A 14,788-nucleotide genomic window follows, 5' to 3' on the forward strand; every position below is an offset into this window, starting at 1 on the left:
CGGCAGTGTTTAATTCCATCTGCGCTGCAACAAAGGCTCCATTCGTGGGAGCATTTTGGTTAGGCAGACTGAAGGCTAACAATTACACCAGTGCCCAAGAAGAGCTGTGTGAGTTGCATTAATGATTATCGTCCATAGCAATAACAGTTACCGTGAGGAAATGCTTTGAAAGGTTTGCGATGGCTAGAATTAGCTCTTCTCTCAGCAAGGACCTGGGCCCACTGTAATTTACCTGTATCCACAATAGGTCACAATGCAATCTCATCCGCTCCTCACACGGCTTTGGATTACCTTGACAATATGGATACTTACATCAGAATGCTGTTTCTCAACCAGAGCTCAGCGTGTAATGCAATTATTCCGACAGTTCTGATCAAAAGGCTCGAACCGCTGGCCTTTCTACCTCCCTCTGCAACCGGGTCCTCAATTTCCTCAACAGAAAACCACAATCTGTGCAGTTTGGATGTAACGCCTGCACATCACCATCGATACTGGTGCATCTCAAGGATATGTGCTTTGCCCACTGCCCTACTCTCTCTGCACCCATGGCTGTGCAGTTTGGCACTGCTCAGATGCCAGTGACAAATTTGCTAATGACACCACTATTGTTGGCAGATTTTCAGATGGTGAGTAGAAGGCAAACAGGAGCGAGATATATCACCTGGATGAGTGGTGTTGCAGCAACAAACTTGCACTCAATATCGGTAAGACCAATGTTCTAATTGTGGACTTCTGAATGGGTAAAATGAGGTCACACACACACAACAATCATCATTGTTTGGTCAGCAGTGGAAAGAGTGAGCAACTTCATGTCCCTGTGTGTCAGCATCTCTGAGGATCTATCCAGGGCCCAGCATATCATTGCAGTTACAAAGAATGCACGGCAGCCGTTATATTTCATTAGGAGTTTGATGGGATTTGGGATGTGACCAAATACTAGCGGATTTCTGCAGTTGTACCGTAAAAATTGTTCTAACTGTCTGCACGTTGCTTCATATGGTAGGGTGGGGGAAGTGATGAAGCTACTGCACAGGATCGAAATACTCTGAGGAAAGTTGTCAATTCAGTCAGCTCCATCATGGGCAGTAGCCTTCGTAGCATCCAGGACATCGTCATGGAGCGATGCCTCAAAATGGCGGCATCAGTCATTAGGGATCTGCTTCACCAAGGAGATGCCCTCTTCTCATTGGTATCACTAGGAAGGTGGTACAGGAGATTGAAGGCACACACTCAACTCGTTAGGAACCACTTCCTTCCCTCTGCCATCCCATTTCTGAATTGACATGGAACCCATGAACCTACTTCACTGAATTCATTTTTGCAATAATTATTTAACTTTTAGTAACAGATATTTACTGTAATGCAGTTTTTTCTCTAATATTATATATTGCATTGTACTGCTGCCACAAAGCCAACAACATTCACTACGTATGCCTGTGATATGACACATCCTCCTGATGACTCTTCGGGGATTAATTCCGATTGAGTCCATCGGGCTGAAGATCCACTTCCCGTGTTCTTCTCTGTTCCCCAATAACAAACTGTGCAGCTGGACGGCCAAAGATCACATCCTCATCCCTGGGACAATAACAGCCATTGTGAGCCAGTAATGCCGCTGCTCCACTTGTCAGTGATGGGAAACCATCTTTATCGTTTCACTTTCCAGAGAGCCGGACTCTGGGCATTGCCGATTTGGGGCTGTGTTCACAGGGATATCCGAGGCTTTTTGAAACAGACTCGTTCTCACTGCCCTGAGAGGACACTTGCAGTGTGGATGGTCCTGCAGCAGCCCTGGGGTCATCAGATCCTGGACTCAGACAATGGGCAACAGCACAGCTACACAAAGTCTCTACACCACCCCCCCCCCCCACCATTTCCTAACTTTTATGGTTCGTTTCTCCCCAGAGCAGTGAAGGTATAATGTGCAATAATGTTGTTGGTCAGTTATCATACTGGAACAACGTGACACTTACTGCTCTGGGATAGAGAACAGTTAATTTACTGAATTAAAAATATATAGTTCAGTACAATGTAGCAAGACATTCGGCAGAGTCCCACCTGGGAGATTAGTCAAGAAGGTTTGGCATTCAGAATGAGGTGGTAAATTGGTTTGGACATTGGTTTTGCAGGAGAAGCCAGTAAGTGGTGGAAGATGGTTTGACTCTCTGACTGGAGACCAGTGACTCGTGGGGTGCAGTGGGGGTCGGTGCTAGGTTCATTGTTGCTTATCATCTCGGTCAACGTTCTGGATGATTTAATTACTGCAATAGTTGTTTTTTGTTCAACAGTAGGTTATTTGCCGTGGTCCGTACTTATTAACTTAGTTTACAGTAACTCTGTAGTCAGAGCTTTTCTTGTGCACAGACCAGGCAGAAATTGGCCACTCAGCCCATCGAGCCTGCTGCCCCACACAGTGAAATCATGGTGTTCGCTCTGCAATGCCGCCTGTCGCTTTCTGTAACTGGTCACCCCGCCCCCAATGTTTGTTATGTACCGAGACCTTGAACAGAATCAACGTCTTTTCTTTTAAAGGACGTTGAGGAAATCAGCTCGAAACACCAACAATAAACACAGTCACGAGAAAAACGACACGCATTCATCTGAAGTCACAAGTTTTAGAAACAGAAGCCATGTTGACTAAACATCTTTTTGCACACTTGCTTTGGAATCGTAACCCCTGATTCAGGAACTGTTTTTAACCTTGACATGAATTGTGGAGAATCTCAACCGTGCAGACAGGATAATGCAAGAACACAAATACCACGACCGCCAGAAGAGACAAAATAGAGCGAATAACTTATTCCAATACACACAAAATGCCGGAAGAGCTCAGTAGGCCAGGCAGCATATGGGAAAGGAGTCTTGCCGAAGGGTTTTGGCCCAAAACGTCATCTGTTCACTCTTTTCCTAGATGCTGTCTGGCCTGCTGAGTTTCTCCAACATTTTGTGTGTGTTGCTCCAGCATCTGCAAATGTTCTCTTGTTTGCAAGTAACTTCTTGATCACTGATCCAAAACACGGGTAACGTGTCAACTGGAAGTAAAGATCAGAAATAAAGAACAGAAGCTGAATTCACCTTAATTCACTAAGAACGTTTAGTCTTCCTGTGGGTATATTTTCAAGTCGTTTTCTTCTAGTTTCACACCAGACCATCAGACGAGGGTCATTTAGTAACTATGGGGGAGGGGCCGATGTTGCTGCTCTGTGAGACTCACAGTGCAATTTTCTGTGTGCAAGCTGCTGCCTGTCTGCAGGGCAAATTCTGACACGCAGGCATTCCTCGGAGCAGGGAGCGGCTTCTCTGCTGAAAACAAACAAACTGTGGCAACCCAATTACTAGCACACTCGAACCGGCTGACAATTAGCCAGAGCCAGAGACAAAGGTAGATAGCCTCAAGGAGTTTCAGTTACGTGCCTCTCGAAGTATCGAGTGAGGGAGACAGGCTTTAAAGCAAGACTGTGTTTTTGAAATAAACTTTTTCTGTGGCTGCAGTTTATCGACTCCGTGTCGTAATTTCAGCGCTGCGCGTAGCACCCCGCTACAATACTACTTCAACATTTCGCGCTCACCTTCAACTGTGAAGAAAGCCAATTTAACACTGAATTTAAATATTTCTGTAACAGGAAAAAACATTAAAACACCAATGATATAGAAAAGAAAGTTCACCAGTGTCTGCAATCTGAATGTCTACTTATTACAATTGCTATTAGACGTTGAAAGTTTCCAGTAGTTTATTTTACTTCAAACACCCAATATCTGTAGTTTTAATATATATATATTTGCTACTTAATTAAATGAATCGATCTGTGGCATCGTCCATGGCGATGTTTCGAATGCCAATATCTTACAGTAGTTCTGTATTCTCAATAGTTTTTCCTGTGTATGTGAGTGAGTGTGTGTCAGGGAGGGAGAAGAGTGAGAGAGACTCTTTCACTGCCCTGTGGGGACAGTTCGCATATCACTGCAGAAAGGTTTTTCTACAGCGTCTCAGTAGAAACCAACTGGAGAATGTTTGTAGTTGAAGGTAATTGTTTCTTTTAATCCATTTGGTCAATAATTAATTTGTTAATTTGAAGATTTCAGAGTTCCCTTCTCCCACTGACTTCCCTCCCGAGCCCGACAAAAGCCAAACCCCATTGTAAATGCTCCCTGGTTCTGAAGATTCGGAGACAACACTTACTGTGATGTTGAAACCGGACGGAGTTCAGTGAGGTGCCGGGTGAGCGGTGTGCTCACCATACACAGAGATGTCAGTCTGAGCCGCTACACCCGAGGTTATTCGGTTATATAGTGTCTGTCGCTCATTACAAAACACTCGCTTTCCTCCCATTTGCCCCCACCCCGCTGCGCTCTTCTCCCACCCCCGTCCACTTTTCCTCCCACCCTCTCCTTCCCCACCTACCCCAAGCTCTCTCCATCCCCCTCCCGTGCTCCACTCATCCCATGCTCAACTCTCCTTCCTCTTTCCCCACACCCTTCCTTCCCTGCTCTCTCATGCCTTCATCCCTCTCCATCTCTCCTTCTTTTTCCTGCCCAGCTACCGCCTGTCTATCCCCGTCTAATAATGTAGACTGTCATCTGCATGGGAGAATGTTCAAACATCAGAGGTGCAGAGGGAATCAGGTGTACTCGGGTCTGACTCCTGGAAGGTTAATTTATAGGTTGAGTCTGTGATAAAGAAGGCAAGTGCAATGTTGTCATTTATTTTAAGGGGAATAGAATATAAAAGCAAGGAGAAAATTCTGAGTCTTTATGAGACGTTAATCAGGCCATACTTGAAGTGTCATCAACAGTTTTGGGCCCAATATCTCAGAAAGCATGTGTTGTCATTGTTGAGTGACCGCAGGAGGTTCATGAGGATGATTCCAGCAATGAAGGGGTTCACATACGAGGAGCATGTGGCAGCTTTGGGTCTGTACTCACTGGAATTTAGAAAAATGCTGGGGAATCTCATTGACACCTACTGACTATTAAAAGGACTGGCTGGGGTGAATGTGGAAAGGATGGGTCCTGTGGTGAAGGCATCCAAATCTGGGGGTTGCAGCCTTAAAATTGAGGGGCGACCGTTTAGAAAAGATTAAAGAAGGATTTGTTTTAGCCAGAGAGTAGTGAATCTGTCACAGACTGTAGTGGAGGACAATCCGTGGGTGTATTTAAGGCAAAAGTTGATTGTCTCCTGATCATTCAGAACATCAAAGGATATGGTAAGAAGGTAGATGTATAGGGTTGAGTGGGATCGGGGATCAGCCATGATGGAATGTCGGAGCTGAATTGATAGGCTGAATTCTGCTCCTGTGTCTCATGGTCTGGTGACTGTCACAAACTGATTTTTTAAGGAATCATGAAAAGAATGTTTTAGAAACAAATATAGACAATGTGAGTCTGAAGGAAGAAATGATAAAATTCCAGAAACTCACAGCAAGCAGAGCATCAACTGTAATTGGTAACGTTGTGGTTTCGAAATCATCGGTAGTGTTCTTTATATCAGCTTTCACCCTCCCTGCAGCAGAAATAGTTAAGCAGACTAATAATGTGAATGTTTTCAAACCCAAATGAGAGGGAAACTTCAAACCAGTTGGATATGGTTTTAGCAGAATGGCCTAAAGTTCTGCTTTGAGAAGAACTGCCTATGGTTCTGTGGAATGTGCAGGGCCAAACAGCTGCTTCCACCAGACCCTGAGCTTGGAATCTCCCAGAAAAACAACCCGTACCTTTTCCCAGTACTCTTTCAACCTTATTTATTTATCTTCTATAGATAGATGACCAAAACTGCAGTCAATACTCCAAATTCGAACTCAGCAATGTCTTGTTCCTGCAAGGACAATAGTTTGCTCATAAACATTCCTCAGTGGATTGAGGCCTTATTTGATGGACACAGTCATTCAGGAGTGATGGATAGCTGAGTCCCCGTTAGTAAGGATAAAAGACAGGTCTGGAGAGACACCCTCCAGACACGCCAGTGGACACTGATTGAGTCTTGGAACCCACAAGAAAGGTGGGGCTTCGAAGACCGAACCAGGCGGTCGGTCATTAAGGCAATCAGTGTTAACGCAGGGCTGGTGGGGATTTGTGCGTGTGTCCACTCATGCCAGAGTGACGAGTCCACCACAGAAGAACGGTCTAGCAGAAGGACGGAGGGGTCATAACTGAATAACCACACCGATACGACGGATTAAGAAAGCAAAGGAAGGTTTGCCTGACTGTAGCTGTTACATCTCGCTCTCTCTCTCCATTACAATACAACAACTACAACTACATCAGCACTCATGAACTGAACTGAACTTTATACTTTTCTATGACAATTTATTTACCCCTAGACATCAATAGAGCTTGTTTATTATTGATTATTATTATTATTATTATTCCTACATTTTTAGGTTATTACTGCTAACTGGTTTTATATGTATATTTGCATTATTGATATGGTTTTGCTTATTTTTATTAATAAACACCTTTAGTATAGTACCACCAGACTCCAACAAATTCTTCTTTCTCTGCTGGTTAGACAGCCAGTTACGGGGTACGTAACAGACCCTCGCCCTGACTTTTTCCCCTCTCCCTGCTCAACCTCTCTCTCTCTCCACCTCATTCTGCCCCTCACCTTTACCCTTACATCAACAATATTTTAAGGGTTATTGGCAATTTTGGGAAAGATGCACTTTTCATACACTGTGTCGTGTCTTTGTATTAAGGAATGTCACAGTTGGGAATGGCGTGGATCTTTTTTTTAAAGTATCGTGAAAAAATGTTTAAAAACAACTGCAGATAATGAGAGTTTGAAGTAAAAAGAATTAAATTCTGCAAACTCACAGCAAACAGGACAGCAACTGTAACTGGTAATGTAGCTGGTTCAAGCCCATCGGCAGTGTCGTTTATGACATGTTACAGGTTCCTTGCAAACTATTAACAGTTTAGCACATTTGCATATGCAGAAATAGTTAAACAGAACACTGAAGTGACTTTGTTTATGTGATCGAGAGTGAAATGTCAAACCAGTTTGAATTGGTTTCAGCAGAAAGGCTGCTCCCTGTTCTGAGGAATATGCAGGCAGCTGTTTAAACACAAACCCTGAGCTCCGAGTCTCACACAAAAGCAACCTGCACCTTCCAAATCAATCAATGATATTGCCTCTTCCCTCGTCCTTTCCAGTTCCACTGAAGGGTCTCGGCCCGAAACGTTCCCGTTGTATTCAGCTCCATACATACTGCCCGGACCTGCTGAGCTACTCCAGCATTTTGCCTTTCCCTGGTTACGAAATATCCGTGACAGGGAGCGTGTGGGCAGTTTAAACACATCCAGGCTGTTGAGTATTCTTGGGGAATTAAGGTGTGAATTATTCAAGTCTGATATTAATTTCGGATCTTTACTCAATCAAACTTTTGTCTGTGATCAAGGAGTCATGGTTAGAGAGTCATATCGAAACAGAATACAGTACAGGTGCATTGTCTGAGCCATTTAAACCACCTGTTCCCACCCACCTGCACGGTAGCCATATTCCCCCATCTGTGGCGACCCACTTCCTAGCGCACTCGAACCGGCTCACAAATAGCCAGCGCGCCGGCACAAAGGCCAGTCCCAAAAGGGCACCAACTCTGCTTCACCAACAAAGGGAAAAGCCCGCGGGGGACTGTGAGTACGTGCCCCCTACAGCATCCGCGCCCGGGGAGGGCGGGATCAGGGAGGCTTTAAAGCGAGGCTGTGAAGTTCGAATAAAATCTTCTTCTTTAACTGCAGTTTACCGACTCCGTGTCATTATTTTAGCGCTGCGTGTAGCACACCGCTACAATTGGTGACCCCGACGGTCCAAACGATATTTGGACCGGAGATGGACGATGCCTCCTCTGTTCATGCGGTTTCGTTGAAACTGCCAAGCTTCTGGACGCTGCGACCTCACCTATGGTTCCAGCAAGCTGAAGCCCAATTCCACGTTCGGCAGATAACCTCAGAGGACACATGTTACTACTACGTGGTGAGCTCCCTCGACCAGGAGACAGCCACCCAGGTTGAGGAGTTCATACAGTCGCCCCCGGAGGATGGCAAATACACGGACTTCAAAGCCCTACTCATAAGGACTTTCGGACTCTCACGGCGCGAGCGGGCTGCCCGCTTACTGCACCTGGATGGCTTGGGAGACAGACCTCCATCAGCTTTAATGAATGAGATGTTGTCTCTGACCGGCGGACACACACCCTGCCTCATGTTTGAGCAGGCATTCCTGGAGCAGCTGCCCGAGGACATACGCCTGCTGCTGTCCGACGCGGATTTCAGCGACCCCCGGAAGGTGGCAGCCCGGGCGGACTTGCTGTGGAACGCCAAGAAGGTGAGTGGGGCATCCGTCGCACAGATCACCAGGCCACGCTCCCAGCAGCAGACCAGACCAGGCCCGGCCGCAGAGCCCGCTAACCCCAGTGGCAGGGGTGAGGAGCCCAACAAATGGTGCTTCTACCACCAGCGGTGGGGCGCAGAAGTCCGCCGCTGTAGCCTGCCCTGCAAGTTCCCGGGAAACCCCAGGGCCAGCCGCCGCTGATGGCTACGGCAGCTGGCCATCGGGATAGCCTCCTGTATGTGTGGGACAAGAGGTCGGGACGCCGTTTTTCGGTCAACACCGGTGCCGAGATTAGCGTCTTACCTCCGACGAGTTACGACACCCGCAGTAGGGCACCGGGTCCCCCCCGAGGGCCGTGAACGGCAGCACAGTTAGGACCTACGGCACCCGTATGGTGCAGCTACAGTTCGGCTCCAGCCGGTTCACGTGGGACTTCACACTGGCCGCCGTAGCCCAACCGCTTCTGGGTGCGGATTTTTTGCGGGCTCACAGCCTGCTGGTCGACCTGCCGAGGCAGAGACTGGTCCACGCCGAGACTTTTCAGACGTTCTCCCTGGGTGCAGCCCAGTTGCCAGCCCCTCACCTCGACTCCATCACGCTGTCCGACAACGACTTCACCAGGGTCCTGGCGGATTTCCCATCGGTTCTGAAATCGTGCTCGCATGTACCACTTTTGTTGGCAGCTCGTTCCACATTCTCTCAACCCTCTGATTGAAGACTTATCCACTCATGTCCCACTAAAACTTTTCATCTTTCACCCATGATGCATGATCTCTGGTTGTCGTTCCACCCAACTTCAGTGGAAAAGACCTGCTTGCATTTACCTATCTATACCCATCTTCATGTTGCACTGATCTATCAAATCTCCTCTCAATTTTGTAGCATTTCAAGGATTAAAGTCCAAAACTATCCTGTAGGTAGGTGACCAAAACTACACACAATACTCTAAATTTGGACTCACCGATGTCATATACAACTTCAAAATAACATGCCATCTCCTGTAGTCAATAATTTAATTGATGAAGGTCACTATGCCAAAAGCATTTATTAACTACCCTATCTGCCTGTGGCACTGCTTTCAATGAATTATGGACCTCTATTCCCAGATCCTTTTGTTCCACTGCAACGTTAGTGCTCTACTGTTTACTGTGTAAGACCTACCATAGCACAACACTTCACACTTGCCTGCATTAAATTCCATCTGCCATTTTCAGCTCAGTATTTCCAGCTGTTCCAGAGCCCTGTAACCTATGATAGATAATTTGCCTCTCTGTCAACTACACCCCTAATCTTGGTGTCACATGTAAATGTGCTTATCAAGTTAAAAACATTACCATCCCAATCATTGATATAGATGACAAACAGCAACGGACCCAACGATTAATGGAGACAATCATCTACCATCACAGTCCACCTTCTAATGGAGACAATCATCTACCATCACAGTCCACCTTCTAATGGAGACAATCATCTACCATCACAGTCCACCTTCTAATGGAGACAATCATCTACCATCACAGTCCACCTTCTAATGGAGACAATCATCTACCATCACAGTCCACCTTCTAATGGAGACAATCCTCTACCATCACAGTCCACCTTCTCCCAAAATGCCATTGTCTACTCCAATTTACTTCCTTACGTTGAACGTGATGCAAATGAATTTTCTTGACCAACCTCCCACGCAGGATTGTTAAATGCTTGCAAAAGACCATGTGAACAACATACACTTCATTGCCTTTATCTACTTTCCTGGTAACATACCCCATAACCTCATCAAAAAAAAAATTGTGTGTGTTGTCAGGAGTAAACAAAGTCATGCTGACTGTTCCAAGTCAGTCTTGTCTTTTCAAATACTTATATATGCAGTGCTTCTAATACTGATGTCAAAAGCACTGGTCTATAGTTTGCTGGTTTATTTTTTTAAGCATTTCTTCAACAGCAGGTCTATATAACCCATGTCAGTATGGGGAGCGGGATTTTACACCATATTCCAGGTACAATCTCAACAAAACGCAAGTAATTGTTAATGTCATTTCACTCTTACACCCAATAACTCTTACAATAAATACAATGTACCTTTCACCTCCCTCTCTACCCACTGCACTTAAACTCTCCATTTTAACACACTCAGGATTTCAGTTTCTCCTACAGAAGTGGGTGATCTCACATTTCCCACACTGGACTCCAGTGACCTGTTGTTCCCACTCACTCCTTTTGCCTCCATTACCCCAAAACCTCTCAACAAGAGACACAGAACACAGAACAGTACAGCACAGTGCTCAGTCTATTCAATTAATGAAATGGCCAGCTAAACTAATCCCATCTGCCAGAACAATGTCCATATCCTTCCATTTTCCTCACATTCATGTGCTGATCTAAATATCTCTTAAAAGTCCCAATGTATCTGCCACTACCATCACCCCAGGCAGCACAGACTGGATGGAGGTTGAACAAGATGGTTGATATACATCATTGAGATGATAGGTTACAGACTGGACAGAGGTTGAACAAGATGGTTGATATATATCATTGAGGTGGTGGGATACAGACTGGACAGAGATTGAACAAGATGGTTGATATATATCATTGAGATGATGGGATACAGGCTGGACAGAGGTTGAACAAGATGTTGATATATATCATTGAAGTGGTGGGATACAGGCTGGACAGAGGTTGAACAAGATGTTTGATATATATCATTGAGGTGGTGGGATACAGACTGGACAGATTGAACAAGATGGTTGATATATATCATTGAGATGATGGGATACAGGCTGGACAGAGGTTGAACAAGATGTTTGATATATATCATTGAGGTGGTGGGATACAGGCTGGACAGAGGTTGAACAAGATGTTGATATATATCATTGAGGTAGTGGGATACAGGCTGGACAGAGGTTGAACAAGATGGTTGATATATATCATTGAGGTGGTGGGATACAGGCTGGACAGAGGTTGAACAAGATGTTATATATCATTGAGGTGGTGGGATACAGGCTGGACAGAGGTTGAACAAGATGTTGATATATATCATTGAGGTGGTGGGATACAGACTGGACAGAGGTTGAACAAGATGGTTGATATATATCATTGAGGTGGTGGGATACAGACTGGATAGAGGTTGAACAAGATGTTGATATATATCATTGAGGTGGTGGGATACAGGCTGGACAGAGGTTGAACAAGATGTTATATATCATTGAGGTGGTGGGATACAGGCTGGACAGAGGTTGAACAAGATGTTGATATATATCATTGAGGTGGTGGGATACAGGCTGGACAGAGGTTGAACAAGATGTTATATATCATTGAGGTGGTGGGATACAGGCTGGACAGAGGTTGAACAAGATGGTTGATATATATCATTGAGGTGGTGGGATACAGGCTGGACAGAGGTTGAACAAGATGGGCGGGGAATGAGCAGATGGAATCAGCTGGGAGAAGGGATCAAGGACGATCACTGATGGTCCTCAGGAGGAGGGGTTGGTCAACAGCCCACCCCCTACATTTCTAATGAGCAGCACTGTTTATTGTTCTTGTGTTAAAATGCTTTTGTGGGATTAGGATGGGATGTTCCAGTTCATTTATTGTTACCTTTTAGCTTGGATTATACAGTTACTTGCTTGTGTATTTCTGGGTCACACGAACTGTAACCAGGGTATGTGATGGTCACCTCCCGTCTGTATGAGACTGGTTGGGTCGTGCTGGCCGGTCTATTTTGTGTTTATCACGATAAAACTGTTACTGAGTTTAATGAGCTGCCTCATCTGTCGTTATGGACCAAATGCTCACCACAATACAACTGTATAAAAGATCTGAAAATAACAAAGCTAGAACAAACCATAAGAACTTTGGAATATACGCTTTGCCCATCAGCAAATTTTATCAATGCATCATAAAAAGTTTCCCATCCGGATACTCCACGCATTGGTCCGGCGACTGCTTTGCCCGTGGCTGCAAGGAACTGCAGAGTTACGGATACAGATCAGCTCATCACAGAACCTAGTCTCCCCTACGTGAACTCCTTCTGGACTTCCCACTCCCTCGGTAAAATGAAAGATCCCCACAACCTGGGGCATTCTCCTTTCTGATTAGGGAGAAGATACATATCAGCAGGATTAAAAGCGGCTTATCTGAAGTGAAAGCGTTTTTGAGGATTTCCAGGAAGCGAGGCGAAGTCGACAGTTCGGGAAGTTAACGGGACTCATTGGCCAATATTAGATTTCTCCAACAAATCCACGTCAGCACAAAACCGTCACTTGGACTCCGCCGGCCAAAAATCACTGCATTCCGCAGACTGTGAGCATGCGCGATGCGATGCTCACATCGACAGAGCCGGGGTGCGGGGGGGTGTCCCCGGGAAAAACCCGCAGGCTGCAGATCTGCGGTAGAATAAGAGCGGAAAACAGGATACCGTGACCGGTGGGCGCGTCTCCCCGACAACAAACCGGCTCCATAGGACATAGGAGCAGAATTAGGCCGTTTGGCCCATCGAGTCTCCTCCGGCGTTCAATCAGGGTGACCCTTTTCTCCCTCCTCAGCCCCACTCCACGGCCTTCTCATCGTAACCACTCAAGAACCTAGTAAATACCCCCACAGCTCCCTCTGCTAATTCCACACGTTCACCACACTCTGGCTACAGAAATGTCTCCGAATCTCTGTTTTAAATAGGCGCCCCTTTGCCCTGAGGCTGATTCGCCATTTTAATTGTGTGGAGATTGACCGCCTGGGTTGCTGGTTCGCAGGGAGAGATCAGTGAAGTGTGTCCGTCTTAGAGGGGCCCAGAGAGTTGGAAAATGAGTAAATGGCCGACAGCTCGGGAAGTTAACGAGACTCACTGCCCAACATCAGAGCTGCCGACTCGACACTGCCCTCAGTACTCACCGATGGGAAACTGATTTCTCCCCCGGGGGGGAGGGGGCGAGGACCCTTTCCCTGCCACTCCCGATCCCCCAGACGATCCGCTTCAACAACGAACGGGATAAAAAAACAAACCACCCCCCATCCGGTTTATAAAGCTCCAACAGAAAATCCCGACTTTTGAACTCAGTGCTTCAACTAATAAAGACAACCACGCCATTTGCCTTCTTACCCACCCGATCAATCTGTGCAGTCTCTTTCAGGGAGTCTAAGATCCCTCTGATCATCAACACTGTTCAGGGTTTTGCATTTAACAGTGTACTGTCTCACACATTCGACCAACCGAGCTGCCAAGATGATCATCACTAATCAAATCTCACTGAGATTTCTCAGGTCCTGTTGAATTTATTGCCAAGTGCACAAGTACGGGAAGGTACAGGGACAGAGAAACACTGACTTGTGGCAGCATCACAGGCAAGTACATTCAGATAACACACGGAACACAAATTGTACATTTCTCTGTCAGTAACAATATAGAAACATGTTTTACTTCATCCTGCTAACAGGACCAGAACAACAGGGGCTGAGCGGTGGCTCATCTCAGACGGTTCGGTGTGAAGGTCTCACAACCCGGACCTACCCCGGCAGATTCTGTGAAGGAAGCGAGGCGAGGCCGCCAGTTCGGGAAGTTCATCCCCTCCCCCTTCAGGCTTCACCGATCAACTTGTGTTTCTCTCTCCCTCCCCCACCCCCACCTTTTGTTCTCCAGTTCGGGAAAGTTCATCCCCTTCCCCTTCAGGCTTTACCGATCACCTTGTGTTTCTCTCTCCCTCCCCCACCCCCACCCCCACCCCCAGTTCTCCAGTTCGGGAAAGTTAATGGGTTTCACGGCCTAACATCAGACCTCCCCGCTCCGGACCTGCTTCAATACTCACCGAAAGGAAACTCTTGGTGTCGCCCCGCAGAGAATAATCCGTCCCCGGCTCCCCGCCCCAAGGGGCGAGGGTGAGGACCCCTCCCGATCCCGATCCCGATCCCGATCCCACCGCCGACCCGCTTCAACAAAGAACGAAAAACAACACCGCCCTTCCCGGACTGAGCATGCGCGATGTCGCCAGCGCGTCACCAGGTAAGTGGGCGGGGCCGCGGAACCTGCCTGTCCAGGTGGACCCATTGTCTCAGATTGCTCCTGCCCCACCGAGCATGCGCGATGTCGCCAGCGCGTCACCAGGTAAGTGGGCGAGGCCTCGGAACCTGCCTGTCCAGGTGGACCCACTGTCTCAGATTGCTCCTGCTCCACCGAACATGCGCGATGTCGCCAGCGCGTCACCAGGTAAGTGGGCGGGGCCTCGGAACCTGCCTGTCCAGGTGGACCCATTGTCTCAGATTGCTCCTGCCCCACCGAACTCATTTGTGCATACCTTGATACCTTGAACCTGCCTGTCCAGGTGGACCCATTGTCTCAGATTGCTCCTGCCCCACCGAACTCATTTCTGCATATCTTGATACCTTGAACCTGCCTGTCCAGGTGAACCCATTGTCTCAGATTGCTCCTGCCCCACAGAACTCATTTCTGCATACCTTGATACCTTGAACCTG

At 46.9% G+C, this 14,788-nt stretch overlaps 1 protein-coding gene across 1 annotated transcript in view; it reads right to left on the minus strand.

The window, feature by feature from the left end:
* Positions 1–14,263, minus strand: part of LOC140722348 (NACHT, LRR and PYD domains-containing protein 3-like) — a gene marked incomplete at its 3' end in the record, with an annotated part of 46,807 nt that extends 32,544 nt beyond the window's left edge. The window contains exon 1 of the mRNA XM_073037113.1: positions 14,125–14,263. The remainder of the gene's footprint in view (positions 1–14,124) is intronic.
* Positions 14,264–14,788: the final 525 nt, after the last annotated feature.

The sequence above is a fragment of the Hemitrygon akajei genome, unplaced genomic scaffold (genome assembly GCF_048418815.1).
Source record: "Hemitrygon akajei unplaced genomic scaffold, sHemAka1.3 Scf000075, whole genome shotgun sequence".
NCBI lineage: Eukaryota > Metazoa > Chordata > Chondrichthyes > Myliobatiformes > Dasyatidae > Hemitrygon > Hemitrygon akajei.